The sequence below is a fragment of the Pseudophryne corroboree genome, chromosome 2, assembly GCF_028390025.1.
Source record: "Pseudophryne corroboree isolate aPseCor3 chromosome 2, aPseCor3.hap2, whole genome shotgun sequence".
Classification (NCBI taxonomy): Eukaryota; Metazoa; Chordata; class Amphibia; order Anura; family Myobatrachidae; genus Pseudophryne; species Pseudophryne corroboree.
In genome coordinates, this window is record NC_086445.1 from 130,375,492 (window position 1) to 130,398,539 (window position 23,048).

The 23,048-nt window shown below is 45.7% G+C and overlaps 1 long non-coding RNA gene across 1 annotated transcript; it reads right to left on the reverse strand.

Moving 5' to 3' along the window:
• Positions 1-1,205: 1,205 nt before the first annotated feature.
• LOC135050567 (uncharacterized) lies at positions 1,206-22,532 on the reverse strand. Its single transcript, XR_010241669.1, has 3 exons — positions 22,431-22,532; positions 22,142-22,253; positions 1,206-1,287 (listed from the first exon to the last, which is right to left on the reverse strand). It is a non-coding gene; the product is annotated as an uncharacterized LOC135050567 (long non-coding RNA).
• Positions 22,533-23,048: the final 516 nt, after the last annotated feature.

Sequence of the window (23,048 nt, forward strand, 5' to 3'; positions counted from 1 at the left end):
ATGCAGAATATATTATTGGTTTGTTTATCATTACAACCCTGATAATGGCGATAAGTTTGATTATTATTTTTTATTGCAATTTCTCGACTGCCCCAGCGATATTTCTGCAGTGATAAGATTTATCCTACTGCTATGCCAGGCCAATCTTTACAGATGTGACCAGTTAAAGCTCCAGAGGTGGTGCTACAGCATACCTCCCAACTTCTATTAGATAAGAAGTGGGACTCTTCTGCGCGCGCCCGTCCAAAAAAGGGGCATGACCTAGCTGAAAAGGGGCATGACTTTGTGGGAATGCCGCGACCGCCTGCCACGCCTCCAGTTTTTGTCACAATGGGGGTATGGCCAGCGCTCAATGACATGCCCCCTGTCCCTCTGTCTCCTGTGAATAGATGCTGTGCGCATGCACGCAGGAGCCTCCCAACTGCCCCCCCTCCCCCCCCCCCCATCACCGCGGGACACTGCGGGTGGGACAGCGGGACAGTCCCAAAAAAAGGGAACTGTCCCATGAAAATTGGGACAGTTTGGAGGTATGCTACAGCGTAGTCTAAAATTCAAATAGGGGAGCCACTGCAACTGCCAGCGAGTCCCGGCCGGCGATATTTGCCAGCATTTGGAGTGGCAGTTGGTGTGGGTGTCATATTTGAATTATGGACTGTGCTGCAGCCCCACTTCTTGAGCCACCACTGGATGTGACCAAGTACAGTGTGAGCAAGCTCAGGACTGCACAGTGAAACTGAAAGCCCACATGACATGAGTTACAGGTAAAGCCAAAATACAAGCCTTGTAATTGTATAGCATATCGCTGGTGAAAACATCAATTTGCCCTTAAGAGTGTCAACCTTTTTCTTCACAGTTACAATGATCTCCTGTTTCGTAAACTAATACAGCCATACATTTACCCAGCCAAATGGTGGTCTCCAATGATAGGCGATTTGTCAGGGGATCTGCAAAATTCTACATGTTAAAAATCAAATTGCTGATTCCAATAATTTTTGGGTGGAAATGGTGAGTCAAGGATATCCAACATATTGGATTTTGCCGATGACCCAACTCAGTCACTGGCAAAAAGGGGAATTGCCACAATGAATTGTAGACTTATGGGCCCCATAAGAGTAAGGAGTCTAGATAAGTACTGACTAGGTAAACAATTTGCCAGACATGCACATTTTCTATTTTATCTTGTACATTCGATAAAATGATAGCTAGAATCTGATGTCATCTTTAGAAGGTTTGGTTCAATTCCCGATTGTTTCCTGATGGCAGCAAAAATGTAGAAACAGAGTTAACCTGAAACATAAAAGAGAAAAAGTGCAGATAGTCATCCTAAGAACAAGACATAGTGCTAAAGGTGCAACACCCTGTCATCTATTAAGTGGAAAAATAGTTATAAATGACACAAGTTATTTAATTTCAGTTATACTGCTCCCGCTGGCTTTACAAACACTCCATAATCAATGACGCCATATGTAATCTACAGTATTTACACCAGGACACTTTCGCCATGGCAACTTTAAAACATTTGCCGAGACAAGCTGCCGACTTTTATATCTTGAGCAAATCAAATCTCCCACTCAATAATATTTCAAAAAGGCTTTCATTGCTCAAAAAAAGAAAAAATCAATCCAAAAGCAGTCAGCAAGAAAACGCTTAATAATTAATGATCAGTTGGCTGACTAATAGTATTTACATAGTCTCTCAATAAACGTTTTCCACCAAAACATTAAGATAAAACATTAAGATTCTAAATCGTAGGTCATAGATCGATCACATATCCGTGGCTTTGAGAGTTTAGATATAGTTTTACTTAACATAAAGAATATAAAACATAGGTTATACGTAATAACTTCAAAAAGGCAATATAGTGCCAAATTAGCTTAAACAAATGATCATCATCAAGAGGCCATAACTAAGAATCCCTAATTTAAAATAAAAAGTTATTGCAGTACTCTGCAATTGTGTCAATTAAGTGAACTGCGAATAGGAAGTTCAATCAGTAACTTTATCATTCCCAATGCAAAGTGAAACACTAGGTGAAAAATGTAACACAGAATTAGAAATAACATAATGGATCACCAATCAAAATGATAATTAACAAGAGTATGTATAAAATACTAGCAATTAACGTTCATATGCACATAAATATCATATAATGAAATTTTAAACAAAAGATAAAATCATATCATATAGTACAGGTTGAGTATCCCATATCCAAATATTCCGAAATACGGATTTTTTTGAGTGAGAGTGAGATAGTGAAACCTTTGTTTTCTGATGGCTCAATGTACACAAACTTTGTTTAATACACAAAGTTATTAAATATATTGTATTAAATGACATTCAGGCTGTGTGTATAAGGTGTGTATAAAACATAAATGGATTCTGTGCTTAGACTTAGGTCCCATCACCATAATATCTCATTATAGTATGCACTTATTCCAAAATACGGAAAAATCCGATATCCAAAATACTTCTGGTCCTAATAATTTTGGTTAAGGGATACTCAACCTGTACAATTATTATAAACAGAAAATAACACATCTCTAAATACGCAAAATAAACCGAACATTTAAAATATCATGGGGATATATCAATACACATTAGACCATCTACAATGTAGCCAAGGAGAAATAGTTCATAAAAAGCGTGTAACATAGAAGAGTTCATATAGATAAACAAGCTTTAAATTATTTTATTTTAATTAAGGGAATGGTCAATAGATGAAAGCAAAATGTGTAATCCTGGGTTTTGGTACTCTTTTCTCTGACAGCAATAATATACTTATAGACATTATTTCAACATGAAATAAAAAATAAATGCATCTTAGTTCCATATAGAATACCTGTAGTGGAAATAAAAAGCTTTTACCAGCTACTGGCTGCCACTTTCACTATGCTCACCGCTGCTTGAGTATATTGCCTGGCATAGTATCCTCTTGCTGGCAATGGCACCATAGCTTGTGTACATGACCTCCCGTTGGCATACTTATCAGTTTATGGATATTATCAGTTTATGAATATTAAGAGGTGTGAGGCACCACATGAAATGTATTACTTCTATGTGTTTTAGTACCATTTGATTTTATTGGATCATTTTATTATATGACTAGCATTTGGCCGTGGCTTTGCTCACGTGGATTTTTTTCCCCTCAATTTTTTTTAAATCTCCATAAACAGTCCCTTGAAGTATATTTCTGCCCCAGAAATTATATTTATAGTCATTTTGGACTTGAGGAGCCTGCACACTGCATGCGCCGATCGTTAGGCGTCTGATTTTTCCTATATTGCTCCTCTGCCTGATGTCACATAGAGATCATACAGACATCCGTTTCTTTCTAGGTCACTAAGCTTTCCAATAGTGAAACCACCTTCTAAATTCATTCCGCAGTTTTTGTGTGATGCTGGAAAGAACAGACAGACAAACAAAAATTACAATTTATATATATATATATATATATATATATCAAACAAATACTCTCCTCCTGCGCTGTTCTAAAAGTAAATAAAGGACATATAAAGTATTTCTAAAACTGGCCGCCTGATTCTGCTAAGTTCCCTGTTAGGGGAACTAGATATAGGGAATGGAGTGAAAAAATAGCGGAAATTGGCGCCCAGGGATTATATCAACCCTTGATACTTAAAAGAACACTAAAAGGTTTCACAATTTAAGATGAACAAGCTTTAAAGCATAAAAATGAACTGTTCCTTCATAAAAGTTTATTAAAAAAGTACAAAGGCATAATTAGTGTCCATCATATTACATAGACAACAAGATGTAATTCTCCTATATTAATCCACCAATAAGTTGTAGAAGAATTTGAGAAATACATTTTCGTCCACACCAGAGACACAAATTAACTTTTGAGCAGAGTTTCAGGGTTTATTGGTCCTTTTCAATATTGGTAAACTACTGTATACTGTTTAGATATTTGTAGCCAAATTCGTGGGTGCAACCCTCCAATTAAACAACATGTTTAGAAATTTCACAAAGAGAGAAAAGAAGAATCGGATTCTAATGGGTGCACGCCGACTCTGGAAATTATTGTTTAAAATACAATTTATTATAATTTCTTTAAAAAGTATATGGAATAGGTATAGACATACCACCCTTATCTTAGAGCCTGTAGGCTCAATGTTATGTTTTCCAAATCACCCTTATTTAGGGCTGAATAAAGCGAAGTATAACAAAAAAAATCTGAAGAAAAAATGTGTAACAAAAATAATAAAGTGATGAAAGAAAATGTGTTTGTGACGAAAGTATTTAAAATATTTTGTTGTACCCATTCTATCGTGTGGTTATAATTTATTACAGACTTCTTTTCTTATTACTGGTACTTGAGTTCTAAAACACAGTGTTCACATGCAGGATGTTATTCGATATATATGTTTCTATACTAGTTTTGATACATTATATGTAAACCAATGTATCTACAGTTATGCCTTACCATAGGGAATTTTAACCCTGTTGTTTAGGCAATCTAATAGAGGTATATGCTATATGTATTAGTCACACTGTTACCCTATCCACAATGGCTAATACTGAATACAGCTGTATATATTTCCTACCACCTTATTAGTGGACAGGTATCTTATTAAGGCAGGCCAGAGGCTCTATTCTGTCAGTCTGCTCTAATAAATGTTGCCAAGTAATCAGTATTTATTGGCGCTGTCCCTCAAGCGGTTGTATCATATGAGGGAAATTTAATTTGACACATATTATGTGTAAATTTACAGCTTTTTAAACACCATTCCTTTAGACACCATGCCTTTAATACATAGAATTGTGCGGGATTTTGCAGTATAGGTTCCCTTCTGCCCGTTGCAATTCTTTTTCTCATATATACAGTTGTTCATTCAGTGTGATCTCACATTCATTCTACCCCTTGTTAAAAAGCACCATCCCCTCTGTGTGCACGTATTCCTATTAAGTCTGCATATGTGATTTATACTGGGCAGTATCTTTGCTATTCAGCCTGCATGTGTAATTACACTAGGCAGTGTCTTTGCTTGCTAAATTACTGTCAGGTTTAATATACCCGTTGCCACGTTGTTTAACACAAATGCAGAACATAGACAATTATGTAACATTAATATTGCTCTTTTAAATAAATGCAGCCTTTGTGTTTGTGTTACATCTAATGTTGAATATTCTCCTGCATAGATTAGCAGTCCGTGCAGTGAGCCGCCACAGTATTACATGAAAATGCAGTATCACATATGATGTTTAATTCTGGGCAAAGTTTATTCACATGCAATCAGAGGGTTACATAGATATTGCCTAAGTATTTGTACTGCGTCTAGTGCTCAGTATCTTGTTGGAGTGCTCTATCTCCGTTCTCCTGGTATAAGTGAGCGTCCCCACTAAACCACGAGCTGTTGGAATTGCATATATATTAATTGCACTATCCAGCCATGAATGGTCTATATCAGTAATAGTGCACTCCTCTACTTAAGGCAATCATTATTTCATAGAAGTCTGCTATATAGTTGTCGTCCTAGAATGGGTACAATACTACCCATGCGCATTTCGCTTGGTTAAAGCTTCATCAGGGCTATGCCGGCATGGATACTGGATCATCACTGACTGTCCTCTGGAGGGTTTCATATCCATACGAACTTATAAGGATATTTTTTCTATATCTGAATTCTACATTTTTAGTTGACCTATGAGGTCTGCTTCTGTATGAATTTGCTGACCCCATCATTCATATGAATTTCCCATACAATGGAGTTTTATGAAATCTGAGTAGTTGACTCATGAGGCTGGATTGATGCTGTCATAATACGTTTTAGTGGCGTTTGAATTCTTCTTTTGAGTACCCCTGATTGACTGTCTGGGTTCATTCTATTTGGTTGACGTTACTTATGCTGCATTCACACCGCAAATGCCGGGTCCTACCCGGTAAGACAAACGTGTACTTACCGGGTGGGATCCGGCATTTGCGCTCCGTTGCAGGCTTCCCGACCCGGCAATATACCGGGTCGGTTGCCATGACAACGGAGGCCGCAGCAGCAGCAGGGGCGGGGGTGGAGGCGTCGTCGGGAGATGAGCTCATCTCCAGCGCCGCCTCTCCCTATCTTGTGAATGGGAACCGTGTCGCATCGACACGGCTCCCATTCACACCGCACCTGACCCGGTAATCAACCCGGGTAAAACCCTTCTTTTTTACCGGGTTGATTTACCGGGTCAGGCGACCCGCTAAATTGCCCAGTGTGCTTTCACATCGCACACTGACCCAGTTCGACACGGCAATATGCCGTGTCGGTACCGGGTTATTTGTGCGATGTGAAAGGGGTATTACCAAAGATCAGAGCTGTCCTACAATTTTAGACGCATCCCTAATGAAGTCTTGACATTAGACAAAACGCGTTGGGTTACCGTTCTGTTGTTTGATGTAATCTCCGAATACTTAATAAGGAAGAATAAGGACACAGCAGAAATTTGCCTACATTCTTCTACAATTTATTGGTGGATTAATATAGGAGAATTACATCTTGTTGTCTATGTAATATGATAGACACTAATTATGCCTTTGTACTTTTTTTAATAAACTTTTATGAAGGAACAGTTCATTTTTATGCTTTAAAGCTTGCTCATCTTAAATTGTGAAACCTTTTAGGGTTCCTTTAAGTATCAGGGGTTGATATAATCCCTGGGCGCCAATTTCCTCTATTTTTTCACTATATATATATATATATATCCTATATAATAGCCCAGATCTGCGACTCTGTACATGTGTGTATAACGCTGGGCGTGGCTAGGACCTCTCATTGGGTTAGCAGCAGGTCTATCACACCCAGTCCACAGCTGATTGGCCGAGAAATGCCCTCCCACACAGGTTACATCCAATGGGAGGCTCTGCCCTTTGGCTGCTGTGTGTTTCCAGAGCAGGATTAACAATGGGGCTGATGGAGCTGCAGTTCCAGGTCCACACCTCAAAATAGGCCCACTGCATCAGCAGTAACATAGCCTCCAACAATTTACACATACAAATCACTACAAAATCGAAAGGGGGCGTGGTCACGGGTACAGCAGCGTGGCCACGCCCCTTTTCCTATACTTTCAATGGGAGTTTGGAGAGCCAAAAATCGGTACAGACTATAAAAAAAAGGTTCTCTACCTGCTAAAAAGGTACAGCCGGAGGGTATACCACTGCATCTGCAGCAAGTCTCTGCGCTGTAGATAGGGGGGGGGGAACTTTTACTGCGGCGTCCTATGGGGGTCATTCTGACCTGATCGCACGCTAGCTATTTTTTGCAGCGCTGCAATCAGGTCAAAACTCGGCAAATCTGTGCATGCGTATGCACCGCAATGTGCAGGCGCGTCGTACAGGTACAAAGCAGATCTGTGCTGGGCGATGGATTTAACAAAGAATCCATTCGCACAGCTGTTTGCAAGAAGATTAACAGGAAGAAGGCATTTGTGGGTGTCAACTGACCGTTTTCAGGGAGTGGATGGAAAAACGCAGGCGTGTCCAAGCATTTGCAGGGCGGGTGTCTGACGTAAATTCTGAGACCAGACAGGCTGAAGTGATCACAGCGGCTGAGTAAGTTCAGACCTACTCAGAAACTGCACAGAACTTTATTGTACCGCTCGGCTGCACAAGCGTTCGCACACTTGCAAAGCAAAAATACACTCCCCCATAGGCGGCAACTATGTGATCGCAATGCTGCAAAAAATAGCAAGCGAGCGATCAACTCGGAATGACCCCCTATGTCCTGCAGCCAGTCCGCCTGCCCCATCCGGCATCAACAATCCCCACTCCCTAGCTGCAGCGCAGGTGGAACAAAGCTGCTGCGGCCACCGGCACTGATGTGCATGAAAGCAGAGCAGCTTAAGGCTTTCGTAGCCCTCCCTGTGCCACATACTCTCTGAGCCCCGGAGCCTCCTCTACGCGTGATGTCACAGAAGTGCCTCCCAGCCACAGCCGCGCCAAGATCCTCAGGGGTCCTGACTCCGCAACACATCACCTGGCCTGCCGGCCTGGAAGCCCCGAGATGGCTAATGTAACGGATAGAGTGGGTAATATCGCGGAGGGTAATGTCTGGACGCTGAATCAGTGTAAAAGGTGACAGTGCTGTGCAGTGCAGTGGGTGTGCAGTGTCACTCACACTGCTCAGCACTCTCACCTTTTACATTGATTCAGCGAGTCAGTCAGTTCTCCCAGTCAGTCACTATTGTTAGCGCCGGTGTCCCAACGCGCCACATTACAGGGAAGAAGACGCACTAAATATACTACACCTCCCAGCAGCCCTTAGCGTCAAAGCATTCCAGCGCTAAGGCCTGCTGGGAGCTGTAGTTTATTGAGTGCATCTTCTTCCCTGTAATGGGGCGCGTTGGGACACCGGCGCTAACAATAGTGATTGTCACGATCCGGGTATCTGGACGCCATTTCTTACCCATCAGATGCCTCCTAAGGCTGGCTCAGCGCTCCAGGACCGGATCCCATCTGTTATCCTAATGTTCACATTCCTGCATCCTCTCCTGTCTCTCTGAGACGCTGTCACAGTAACGCCTTATTACATCTGGCATGGCGTCTCCCGCGGCCTCCGCCGCCGTCCCTGAGCTTCTGCATGCAGAGTGTCAGAGTGGCGATTACGTCAGCCGCGGCCTCCGCTGTGTCCGCGTGGTTGGATGTGCACTTGTCAGCCTGGCGTCTCCTGTCTCCAGTGGCCGGCGCCGCCATTACTGTTTTCATTACCACATGGATTACAAACCAAACTTCCCTCCAAGTGTCTGCATGGGCGCAGCCATCTTGGATTCTGTCAGCTGATCATTTCCTCCAATCTGTTGTCAGTATTGTTAATCTGCATAATTGCCTAGCCAATCCCTTCCTTGCTGCAGGTATAAATACACTGTGCCTGAGCAAGGAAGGCGTCAGTGCTTTGGTTGTCAAACCTAGTTCCTGTTTGTCTCTCTCCTGTGATTGTCTTCCAGGTTCCAGCTCCTGTCTCAAGACTTCCACCATAGAGACCCGCACCAGCATTCCACCTGCGGTGTAGCCTGACTCTCCAATCCATTGTGGATTCATCTGTTTCCAGCTACAACATTACCTGCTTCCAGCTCAGCTTCCAGCAGAGTACAGCTTTCCTTAAAGGGCCGGTGTCCTTTCTACACTTTACCACTCTCCACCGGTATTATTATTTCTCCGCTCTCAAGTTCTACATTTCAGTTCATATTTCATCGCTCCCGAGTTCATTTATTATTTAACTGGTTCCAGCCAGTATCCACTCCGTGCTAACAACAGTCTGGTTCCAGCCAGTATCCACAGCAGCTGTTTTACCTTCAGCAACCCAGCTTTTCCTGGAACACCAGCTGGCACAATCCTGGGTTATCTCCATTGCTACAGTCGGGCCTGGTAAGGACTTTCCATCTAGAAGATCATAAGAACTATCTCACACTACCAGTGCCCTGTGGCTCCTGCCATCCTGTAGTACCCAGGAACTGTATTTATTATTTGCTGACTTTTACGTTTTCTTTTACTGCTGCTGTGTTGCGGAGTTGTCATAATAAACATCATTGACTTTTATCCAAGTTGTCGTGGTCACGCCTTCGGGCAGTTATTATTCATGTTACTTACATGTCCAGGGGTCTGATACAACCTCCCAGGTTCCGGTACATCTCAGCCCCTACAACTGAGGCTGCCTCCCGTCAGCTCAGGCCCTCAGTTGTGACAGTAAGCACTGACCTAATGAATCCAGCCGGAGACCAGGATCAAGCGGCCAGGCCGATGCAAGAACTGGCAGCCCGACTAGAACATCAGGAGGCTGCACAGGGCCACATCATCCGCTGTCTCCAGGATCTCTCTACTCGGCTGGATGGGATTCAGACAACTCTCCGTGGATCAGGCGCATCTGGTGCGTCAACCACAGTGACTCCAGCTATAACCCCACCCACCTTACCCATTTCTGCTCCACGTCTTCATCTTCCAACGCCAGCAAAATTTGACGGATCTCCAAGATTCTGCAGGGGATTTCTCAACCAGTGTGAGATTCAGTTTGAGCTACAACCTGGCAATTTTCCCAGTGACCGTACAAAAATTGCCTACATCATCTCTCTTCTCAGTGGCTCCGCCCTTGACTGGGCATCACCGTTATGGGAGAGGTCCGACACCCTGCTATCTTCTTACACTGCATTCGTGTCAACATTCAGGCGCATCTTCGACGAGCCAGGCCGGGTAACCTCAGCTTCATCCGAGATTCTCCGTTTACGCCAGGGGTCACGTACTGTAGGACAATATCTGATACAGTTCCAGATCCTGGCATCCGAACTGGCATGGAACGACGAGGCCCTGTATGCTGCATTCTGGCATGGCTTATCTGAGCTTATTAAAGATGAGTTAGCTACCAGAGACTTACCTTCTAAGTTAGATGAGCTAATCTCACTCTGCACGAAAGTTGATTTACGTTTCAGAGAGAGAGCAACTGAGCGTGGAAGATCATCTGCTCCAAAATCTTCTGCTCCTCCTCGTCAACTGTCACCATCTAAAGATGAGCCCATGCAAATTGGCCGTTCCCGTTTAACTCCTGCTGAGCGCCGAAGACGTCTCTCTGAGTCTCTTTGTCTTTACTGTGCAGCTCCGTCTCACACCATCAATGCCTGTCCCGAACGTCCGGGAAAACTCCAAACCCTAGCTCGCCCAGGAGAGGGCCGGCTAGGAGTAATGATCTCCTCTCCATCTCCTCATGATTGTAATCTCCCAGTCTCGCTTCAAGTTGCTCAACGTTATCGGAACGTCATTGCCCTCCTTGATTCCGGAGCAGCTGGGAACTTTATTACTGAAGCCTATGTTAAACGGTGGTCCCTACCCACCGAGAGACTTCCTTCCTCCTTTTCCTTAACTGCCGTGGATGGCAGTAAAATTTTTGATACTGTTATTGCTCTAAGGACTCTACCAGTTCGTCTGAGAGTGGGAGTTCTTCATTCCGAACTTATTTCACTTTTAGTGATTCCAAGAGCCACACATCCTGTGGTCCTGGGCCTTCCATGGCTCCGTCTTCACAATCCTACAGTTGATTGAACGACATTACCATCAAGAACCGTTATCCTTTACCCCTGATTACTGAGCTCTTTGACAGAGTTAGCGGAGCTACCATCTTTACAAAGCTGGACTTGAGAGGTGCATACAATCTCATCCGGATCCGTGAGGGTGACGAGTGGAAGACCGCCTTTAACACCCGTGACGGACATTATGAGTACCTCGTCATGCCCTTCGGATTGAGCAATGCTCCAGCTGTCTTCCAGCATTTTGTCAATGAGATCTTCAGAGACATTCTATACCGTCATGTCGTGGTCTATCTAGACGATATCCTCATTTTTGCCAACGATTTAGAGGAACATCGTTTTTGGGTTAAAGAGGTTCTGTCCCGTCTCCGTGTCAATCATCTCTATTGCAAATTAGAGAAATGCGTCTTTGAAGTCAAGTCCATTCCGTTTCTAGGGTACATTGTGTCCGGTTCCGGACTAGAGATGGATCCTGAGAAACTACAAGCAATCCAAAATTGTCCGATACCCTTAACCCTCAAAGGGGTCCAGAGGTTCTTGGGGTTCGCCAACTATTACCGAAAGTTTATACGAGACTTTTCCACCATTGTGGCGCCTATTACTGCTTTCACTAAGAAGGGTGCTAACCCGTCCAAGTGGTCTGAAGAAGCCATGCAAGCATTTCATCTTTTAAAACAAAGGTTCGTCTCTGCGCCTGTTCTGAAACAGCCTGACATCGACTCTCCTTTCATCTTAGAGGTGGATGCCTCCTCCGTTGGAGTAGGAGCGGTGTTATCTCAGAGGGCTAAAGATGGCCATTTACACCCTTGCAGTTTCTTCTCCCGGAAGTTCTCCCCAGCTGAGCGCAACTATGCCATTGGCGACCAGGAGTTGCTAGCCATCAAGCTCGCTCTAGAAGAGTGGAGGTATCTGTTGGAGGGAGCTTCTCATTCAATCACCATACTTACAGACCACAAGAACCTTTTATATCTGAAAGGTGCACAATGTCTCAACCCTCGTCAGGCCAGATGGGCACTTTTCTTTTCCAGGTTCGACTTTAAACTCCAGTTCTGTCCGGGCTCTCAGAATCGCAAGGCCGATGCCCTTTCCCGCTCATGGGAGCAAGAAAATGAGTCAGAGTCTTCAGACAAGCATCCTATTATAAATCCGTTGGCATTCTCCACGGTAGGGATGGACTCTACGCCCCCATCAGGGAAAAGTTTTGTGAAACCGATGCTAAGGAAGAAGCTCATGCATTGGGCCCATGCTTCCCGTTTTGCCGGACATACAGGTATCCAAAAAACCCTGGAGTTTATCTCTAGGTCCTATTGGTGGCCAACTCTGAAAAAGGACGTCTTGGAGTTTATTGCATCTTGCCCAAAGTGTGCTCAACATAAGGTATCCCGCCAGTCGCCTGCGGGGCAACTGGTTCCACTATCTGTTCCCCGTCGACCTTGGACCCATTTGTCGATGGATTTTATTACAGATTTACCCATGTGCAACAAGTTCAATACCATCTGGGTGGTAGTTGACCGGTTCACCAAGATGGCACACTTCATTCCTCTCACCGGTCTTCCGTCAGCTTCCAAGTTGGCTCAAGTATTCATACAAGAGATCTTCCGACTCCACGGTCTTCCTGTAGAAATTATCTCAGATCGAGGAGTTCAATTCACAGCCAAATTCTGGCGAAGTTTATGTCAAGTCCTTCAAGTCAAGCTAAAGTTTTCCACGGCTTACCATCCTCAGACCAATGGTCAAACCGAGAGGGTGAATCAGGACTTGGAGGCCTTCCTCCGCATCTATGTGTCCTCCTCTCAAGATGACTGGGTTCAATTACTTCCCTGGGCCGAGTTCTGTCATAACAACCAGTATCATTCTTCATCTGCTTCAACACCATTCTTCACTAACTTTGGATTCCACCCTAAAGTCCCTGAGTTCCAACCGCTTCCAGCAACTTCTGTTCCCGCAGTGGATATCACCTTGCATCAGTTTGCCAATATCTGGAAGAGCGTACGATCAGCTCTGCTCAAGGCATCGTTCAGGTACAAGAAGTTTGCGGATAAGAAGCGTCGAGCAGTTCCTGCTCTCAAGGTGGGTGATCGGGTATGGTTATCCACGAAGAATCTGAGGTTAAGAGTTCCCAGTATGAAGTTTGCACCTCGCTATATCGGTCCTTTCAAGATTGAACAAGTCATCAATCCTGTTGCTTACAGACTTCAGTTGCCTCCCTTCTTAAAAATACCCAGGACATTCCATGTTTCCCTGTTGAAACCGCTGATCTTGAATCGGTTTCATTCCTCACTTCCTCCAACTCCGAAAGTCCAAACTCAACGAGGCGTTGAGTATGAAGTGGCCAAGATCCTGGACTCACGTCACCGTTACGGTCAACTACAGTATCTTATTGACTGGAAGGGTTACGGCCCTGAGGAACGTTCATGGACCAATGCTTCTGATGTCCATGCTCCTGCCTTGGTCCGGAGATTCCATTCCAAGTTTCCTCAAAAGCCAAAGAAGTGTCCTGGGGCCACTCCTAAAGGGGGGGTGCTGTCACGATCCGGGTATCTGGACGCCATTTCTTACCCATCAGATGCCTCCTAAGGCTGGCTCAGCGCTCCAGGACCGGATCCCATCTGTTATCCTAATGTTCACATTCCTGCATCCTCTCCTGTCTCTCTGAGACGCTGTCACAGTAACGCCTTATTACATCTGGCATGGCGTCTCCCGCGGCCTCCGCCGCCGTCCCTGAGCTTCTGCATGCAGAGTGTCAGAGTGGCGATTACGTCAGCCGCGGCCTCCGCTGTGTCCGCGTGGTTGGATGTGCACTTGTCAGCCTGGCGTCTCCTGTCTCCAGTGGCCGGCGCCGCCATTACTGTTTTCATTACCACATGGATTACAAACCAAACTTCCCTCCAAGTGTCTGCATGGGCGCAGCCATCTTGGATTCTGTCAGCTGATCATTTCCTCCAATCTGTTGTCAGTATTGTTAATCTGCATAATTGCCTAGCCAATCCCTTCCTTGCTGCAGGTATAAATACACTGTGCCTGAGCAAGGAAGGCGTCAGTGCTTTGGTTGTCAAACCTAGTTCCTGTTTGTCTCTCTCCTGTGATTGTCTTCCAGGTTCCAGCTCCTGTCTCAAGACTTCCACCATAGAGACCCGCACCAGCATTCCACCTGCGGTGTAGCCTGACTCTCCAATCCATTGTGGATTCATCTGTTTCCAGCTACAACATTACCTGCTTCCAGCTCAGCTTCCAGCAGAGTACAGCTTTCCTTAAAGGGCCGGTGTCCTTTCTACACTTTACCACTCTCCACCGGTATTATTATTTCTCCGCTCTCAAGTTCTACATTTCAGTTCATATTTCATCGCTCCCGAGTTCATTTATTATTTAACTGGTTCCAGCCAGTATCCACTCCGTGCTAACAACAGTCTGGTTCCAGCCAGTATCCACAGCAGCTGTTTTACCTTCAGCAACCCAGCTTTTCCTGGAACACCAGCTGGCACAATCCTGGGTTATCTCCATTGCTACAGTCGGGCCTGGTAAGGACTTTCCATCTAGAAGATCATAAGAACTATCTCACACTACCAGTGCCCTGTGGCTCCTGCCATCCTGTAGTACCCAGGAACTGTATTTATTATTTGCTGACTTTTACGTTTTCTTTTACTGCTGCTGTGTTGCGGAGTTGTCATAATAAACATCATTGACTTTTATCCAAGTTGTCGTGGTCACGCCTTCGGGCAGTTATTATTCATGTTACTTACATGTCCAGGGGTCTGATACAACCTCCCAGGTTCCGGTACATCTCAGCCCCTACAACTGAGGCTGCCTCCCGTCAGCTCAGGCCCTCAGTTGTGACAGTGATTGGCTGCTTGGCTGCTGTGTGAGTCTCCGGGAGAGCCACTGCCAAAGGGAGGACAGCCGCTTAGCTGCTTCCAGGAGGAGAAGCAATACCCGCCACTCGCAGTACCTCTGGGCCCCATCCGCGGCACCCCCACACACATCCCTCCACCTGTGGTGGCACTGGACCCCCTCTTCCACCTGCAGCTCCCCCTTCCCCACTCACTGCACCCACCCCTCCTCCACCCGAAGCACCACCGCACCCACGATGGCTCCGGACCCCACCCGCCGCACCCATACACCCGCCCCTCCCCCACCCACGGCAACACCGCACCAGCCCCTCCCCCACCTGCGGCAACCCTGGACCCCATCCACGTCCCTCCTCACCCACCACTCCCCCAACCACAGCACTTACTAGGTGATTCATCAGGCCCTGCGTGCGCTGTTCACGCTGTTGCAAGGGGCTACGACCCCTTGACCATCGCACGCCCTTTATCCATGCAATATTTAACCACTCACACAATTATGATTGGAGGTAATACTCCATATAATAAAAATATTGCACGCCACAAGGGTGTGCAAGGGTTAAGGGGGCGTAGCCTCTTGCGACGGTGTGAAGTTTTTCCATAGGGCGCGATGAATCACCTAGTATATATATATATATATATATATATATATATATATATAGAGAGAGAGAGAGAGAGTCAAGGATAATGTTAATTGATTGGCAGTATTTCATACTTAAGATTATTTGCACTATTCTAAGTCTCTTTTCCCTTTTTCACCTGTATGATTATTTTACATTGGGAATTATATTATTACTGTTGATATAAATTGACAGTTATGTTATTTTTTCCTTGTGTTCTACCTTAATGTCTACCTTAATGTAATACCTTAATGACATCACCCAGGATAATAGTGCTATAGTGTCATCAGTCCTGTACCCCGTTACAAGAATGTAATTCTCTAAATTTCAAGCATAAAAGGCATTTAAGTATAATATTAAGTGACCTAATACAGCTTATTTTAACAATCTGCCTCTGGAAAGTAAAACTACGAATTAAATACTTAGGGGGCTAATTTATCAACGAGTTTCGAGTTTTAAAACTCGTTGCGTATGATAAATGGTGCTCCAGCCAATCAGCTCCTAATGGTCATGTGTTTGAAAATGACAGTTGGGAGCAGCATTCATCATAAAACTCATTGCATATAATAAAACTGATAAATCTGCCCTTTAGTGGTTGATTCTAAGGCACAGACACAGTGGCTGTAGTTGCCAGTAACCACGGGAGCCTGATTTTATGCCTTATGCTAATATAAGACTACTGCGTGGGGCTGTGACTGTGAAAGCAGAAACCAGGAATGCCCAATGATTTTATGCCGGCCTCCACACCTGCCATCATTAGTAACTGCACTTGCCCCAGCCCCATGTGTTATAGTGCCTGGTGCGTCACTAGACACCACCATCAGTCACACCATGGGAACTTGCAACCGCCTTATGGCAGGTGCAGATTTACAGTCTCCTATGTGAGCAACTGAGCGTATGAAAATGCTTCAGTGACACACCCACACCACTCCTATAACACGCCCATCTCTGTGCATCTGTTTAGCCATCTCCAAGTCACCGCCCAGGAATAATAATAATTATTATTATTATTTAAAAAAAATTTATTTCCTCAATGCCTTACAGGTACTGTGGAAACAATGAAACTTTATTTCTCTGACGTCCTAGTGGATGCTGGGACTCCGTCAGGACCATGGGGAATAGCGGCTCCGCAGGAGACAGGGCACAAAATTTAAAAGTTTGACCACTAGGTGGTGTGCACTGGCTCCTCCCCCCATGACCCTCCTCCAAGCCTCAGTTAGGTTTTTGTGCCCGTCCGAGCAGGGTGCAATCTAGGTGGCTCTCCTAAAGAGCTGCTTAGAAAAAGTTTGTTAGGTTTTTTATTTTCAGTGAGTCCTGCTGGCAACAGGCTCACTGCAACGAGGGACTTAGGGGAGAAGAAGTGAACTCACCTGCGTGCAGGATGGATTTGCTTCTTAGGCTACTGGACACTAGCTCCAGAGGGACGATCACAGGTACAGCCTGGATGGGTCACCGGAGCCGCGCCGCCGACCCCCTTGCAGATGCCGAATAGAGAAGAGGTCCAGAAACCGGCGGCAGAAGACGTCTCAGTCTTCATGAGGTAGCGCACAGCACTGCAGCTGTGCGCCATTGCTCTCCGCACACTTCACACCAGCGGTCACTGAGGGTGCAGGGCGCTGGGGGGGGCGCCCTGGGCAGCAATGTAATATACCTATTCTGGCTAAAATATATCACATATAGCCCCTGGGGCTATATGGATGTATTTAACCCCTGCCAGGTTCCAAAAAAACCGGGAGAAGAAGCCCGCCAAAAAGGGGGCGGGGCCTATTCTCCTCAGCACACAGCGCCATTTTCCTGCCCAGCTCCGCTGCGAGGAAGGCTCCCAGGACTCTCCCCTGCACTGCACTACAGAAACAGGGTAAAAACAGAGAGGGGGGGCACTTATTGGCGATATTTATAATATTTGAGCTGCTATAAAGGGAACACACTTATTAAGGTTGTCCCTATATATATTTATAGCGCTTGGGTGTGTGCTGGCAAACTCTCCCTCTGTCTCCCCAAAGGGCTAGTGGGGTCCTGTCTTCTATCAGAGCATTCCCTGTGTGTCTGCTGTGTGTCGGTACGTGTGTGTCGACATGTATGAGGACGATGTTGGCGTGGAGGCGGAGCAATTGCCTGTAATGGTGATGTCACCCCCTAGGGAGTCGACACCAGAATGGATGGCTTTGTTTATGGAATTACGGGATAGTGTCAGCACGCTACAAAAGTCGGTTGACGACATGAGACAGCCGGCAAACCAGTTAGTACCTGTCCAGGCATCTCAGACACCGTCAGGGGCTGTAAAACGCCCTTTACCTCAGTCGGTCGACACAGACCCAGACACTGAATCCAGTGTCGACGGTGAAGAAACAAACGTATTTTCCAGTAGGGCCACACGTTATATGATCACGGCAATGAAGGAGGCTTTGCATATCTCTGATACTGCAAGTACCACAAAAAGGGGTATTATGTGGGGTGTGAAAAAACTACCGATAGTTTTTCCTGAATCAGAGGAACTGAATGAAGTGTGTGATGAAGCGTGGGTTACCCCAGATAGAAAACTGCTAATTTCAAAGAAGTTATTGGCATTATACCCTTTCCCGCCAGAGGTTAGGGCGCGCTGGGAAACACCTCCTAGGGTGGATAAGGCGCTCACACGCTTATCAAAGCAAGTGGCGTTACCGTCTCCTGATACGGCCGCCCTCAAGGATCCAGCTGAGTATATACACACATACGGGTGTTATACTGAGACCAGCAATCGCCTCAGCCTGGATGTGCAGTGCTGGCGTGGCTTGGTCGGAGTCACTGTCTGAAAATATTGATACCCTGGATAGGGACAGTATTTTACTGACTATAGAGCAGTTAAAGGATGCATTTCTTTATATGCGAGATGCACAGAGAGATATTTGCACTCTGGTATCAAGAGTAAGTGCGATGTCCATATCTGCCAGAAGAAGTTTATGGACGCGCCAGTGGTCAGGTGATGCGGATTCCAAACGACAGACTCAGGGGCGGTGGGGGGTCGCCTCAAACATTTCAGCGCACAGTGGGCTCACTCGCAGGTGGACCCCTGGATCCTGCAGGTAGTATCTCAGGGTTACAGGTTGGAATTCGAGAAGTCCCCTCCTCGCCGTTTCCTAAAGTCTGCTTTGCCAACGTCTCCCTCCGACAGGGCGACGGTATTGGAGGCCATTCACAAGCTGTATTCTCAGCAGGTGATAGTCAAGGTACCCCTCCTACAACAGGGACAGGGGTATTACTCCACGCTATTTGTGGTACCGAAGCCGGACGGCTCGGTAAGACCGATTCTAAATCTAAAATCTCTGAACCTGTACATACAAAAATTCAAGGGCAAGATCCAGAGAACAGCTGGAGGTCGGAGTAGCACTAACCCAAGTAGTGCTCCAACAACACGGGTGGATTCTGAATTTTCCAAAATCCCAACTGATCCCGATGACACGTCTGTTGTTCCTAGGGATGATTCTGGACACTGTTCAGAAAAAGGTATTTCTTCCGGAGGAGAAAGCCAGGGAGTTATCCGATCTAGTCAGGAACCTCCTAAAACCAGGAAAAGTATCTGTGCTTCAATGCACAAGAGTCCTGGGAAAAATGGTAGCTTCTTACGAAGCGATTCCATTCGGCAGATTCCATGCACGAACTTTTCAGTGGGATCTGCTGGACAAATGGTCCGGATCGCATCTGCAGATGCATCAGCGGATAAAATTGTCCACAAGGACAAGAGTGTCTCTGCTATGGTGGTTGCAGAGTGCTCATCTGTTAGAGGGCCGCAGATTCGGCATACAGAACTGGGTCCTAGTGACCACGGATGCCAGCCTGAGAGGCTGGGGAGCGGTCACACAGGGAAGAAACTTCCAGGGCGTGTGGTCAAGCCTGGAGACGTCTCTTCACATAAATATACTGGAGCTAAGAGCAATCTACAATGCTCTAAGCCTGGCAAAACCTCTGCTTCAGGGTCAGCCGGTGTTGATTCAGTCGGACAACATCACGGCAGTCGCCCACGTAAACAGACAGGGCGGCACAATAAGCAGGAGGGCAATGGCAGAAGCTGCAAGGATTCTCCGCTGGGCAGAAAATCATGTGTTAGCACTGTCAGCTGTGTTCATCCCGGGAGTGGACAACTGGGAAGCAGACTTCCTCAGCAGACACGATCTGCACCCGGGAGAGTGGGGTCTTCATCCAGAAGTCTTCCACATGATTGTGGTCCATTGGGAAAGACCAATGGTGGACATGATGGCGTCCCGCCTCAACAAAAAACTGGACAGGTATTGCGCCAGGTCAAGAGACCCTCAGGCAATAGCTGTAGACGCTCTGGTAACACCATGGGTGTACCAGTCAGTGTATGTGTTTCCTCCTCTGCCTCTCATACCAAAAGTACTGAGAATTATACGGCAAAGGGGAGTAAGAACGATACTCGTGGCTCCGGATTGGCCAAGAAGAACTTGGTACCCGGAACTTCAGGAGATGCTCACGGAAGATCCGTGGCCTCTACCTCTAAGACGGGACCTGCTTCAGCAGGGACCGTGTCTATTCCAAGACTTACCGCGGCTGCGTTTGACGGCATGGCGGTTGAACGCCGAATCCTAAGGGAAAAAGGCATTCCGGAAGAGGTCATCCCTACCCTGGTAAAAGCCAGGAAGGAGGTGACTGCACAACATTATCACCGCATTTGGAGAAAATATGTTGCGTGGTGTGAGGCCAGGAAGGCCCCGACGGAGGAATTTCAACTGGGTCGATTCCTACATTTCCTGCAAACAGGATTGTCTATGGGCCTCAAATTAGGGTCCATTAAGGTTCAAATTTCGGCCCTGTCGATTTTCTTCCAGAAAGAATTGGCTTCAGTTCCTGAAGTCCAGACTTTTGTAAAAGGAGTACTACATATACAGCCCCCGGTTGTGCCCCCAGTGGCACCGTGGGATCTTAATGTAGTTTTGCATTTTCTCAAATCCCATTGGTTTGAGCCACTCAAATCGGTGGATTTGAAATATCTTACATGGAAAGTAACCATGCTACTGGCCCTGGCTTCAGCCAGGAGAGTGTCAGAATTGGCGGCTTTATCGTATAAAAGCCCATATCTGATTTTCCATTCGGACAGGGCAGAACTGCGGACGCGTCCTCACTTTCTGCCTAAGGTGGTTTCAGCGTTTCACCTGAACCAGCCTATTGTGGTGCCTGCGGCTACTAGCGATTTGGAGGATTCCAAGTTGCTGGACGTTGTCAGAGCATTGAAAATATATATTTCAAGGACGGCTGGAGTCAGAAAATCTGACTCGCTGTTTATATTGTATGCACCCAACAAGCTGGGTGCTCCTGCTTCTAAGCAGACGATTGCTCGTTGGATTTGTAGCACAATTCAACTTGCACATTCTGTGGCAGGCCTGCCACAGCCTAAATCTATCAAGGCCCATTCCACAAGGAAGGTGGGCTCATCTTGGGCGGCTGCCCGAGGGGTCTCGGCATTACAACTCTGCCGAGCAGCTACGTGGTCAGGGGAGAACACGTTTGTAAAATTCTACAAATTTGATACCCTGGCTAAGGAGGACCTGGAGTTCTCTCATTCGGTGCTGCAGAGTCATCCGCACTCTCCCGCCCGTTTGGGAGCTTTGGTATAATCCCCATGGTCCTGACGGAGTCCCAGCATCCACTAGGACGTCAGAGAAAATAAGATTTTACTTACCGATAAATCTATTTCTCGTAGTCCGTAGTGGATGCTGGGCGCCCATCCCAAGTGCGGATTGTCTGCAATACTTGTACATAGTTATTGTTACAAAAAAATCGGGTTGTTATTGTTGTGAGCCGTCTGTTCAGAGGCTCCTACGTTTGTCATACTGTTAACTGGGTTCAGATCACAAGTTGTACGGTGTGATTGGTGTGGCTGGTAGGAGTCTTACCCGGGATTCAAAATCCTTCCTTATTGTGTACGCTCGTCCGGGCACGGTATCCTGACTGAGGCTTGGAGGAGGGTCATGGGGGGAGGAGCCAGTGCACACCACCTAGTGGTCAAACTTTAAAATTTTGTGCCCTGTCTCCTGCGGAGCCGCTATTCCCCATGGTCCTGACGGAGTCCCAGCATCCACTACGGACTACGAGAAATAGATTTATCGGTAAGTAAAATCTTATTATTTCAACTATAAATGTACACTGACATATCCTTGCAACCAGACAAACCAAGTAACTTACAAACTAGGTAGGATGCTGACAGAGGATGATGCAGTGCTGTATTTATCGTGGGTGTAGGTCTATACACATGGGTCCAGGGATGAAGTGGGGGTCCGCACTGCACACCCTGTACCCAGGACTAAGCACCGTGCCTCCCATGTCGTGCGCTGACTCACTATGCTTCTCCCACGGGGCCGTCATTTTAGTCATATGTTCAAAAAGATGACACCGGACGCACACCCCTAGTACCGGCCATACACTTGACAATAAATAAATTGAACATAAATGGCCATTTATTAACCAGTAAAAAATCTGTGCCACAGTGGGCATGTTTGCTTGTGATGTCATCAGCCTCTTTCTGCGTGCATGCGCCAACAGCCTAAATGTTAACAGCCTGCAATCCAAGATGTAAGAAAAGTAATGAGTGATTGCAGGCCTGCCCTTAATGGAATAAATACATCTAGAAGAGGTATACTGTAGGGTCCAAGGAAAATTACGAAATTATATTTTAGATGGCCTTACCTCTCAGTGGTGCCAAATCCAGAAATATCATGCATTTCCCTGTGACCTTACGTGGTTTCCAGGAGAAGTTACTGTGTTATATTGGTCCCACGTACTCCACAGACCAGTCAACCTGTTTTATGGAATATACAGTATTGTGAATACTAGGTCCATGTACTGTATATCCGTTTTAAATATAGATTTTTATAAATTGCCACAATGGCACTGTACAGTGGCAACCTGACTTTCTAGCAGAAATGAATGGCACTTGAATTGGATTTGATCATCTCTATGCCCCTGTGTATCTTACCTGTCCCACCTCGCCCTCTATCAATGGATTGAAGTGTGTCATTTTATATATGCGCCATTAAAGGGAGATTGGTAATGGCGGCCATTAGAGTTAGCAGGTCAAGCTTACATGCCAGGGAAGAATCCAACATGGTAAAAATAAACAGTGATAAAACGAAGGGAGTAGGCGGAAGAAGCTGAACTAAAATCATTTACTGGGTTCGTGACTGGCATACGTATTTATGTGCTGTAGTTCCTACATTGATTTAATGAATAACCTTTGCTGTCTCTCCAAGCCTGTCTATGTTTATCATTATCTCCATGATCCTGTTTTGGTAGTTGTGCTTATGCACTCTTTGTTGTGCCTGTAGATCATCCTTGTAGTCCATCCCGAAAAGAAAATGCTGGCTCATCCGAAATGACAGGGTTAACACACATTTTTATTGAGATAACCCGAAAAGACCATGAACTCATGCTTCTAATCCTTATACAGCCGGCTCTGGTTTAAAGTGTGTCCTGTTAAAGATGGTGTAATAAAAAGAGAATTCAAGGCCACTAAACGGTTTGGCGCCACATAAAAACGCTACCGCAACTGACATTTTTTTTTTTTTAATGGATTGGAATATAATGGTTCTAACCT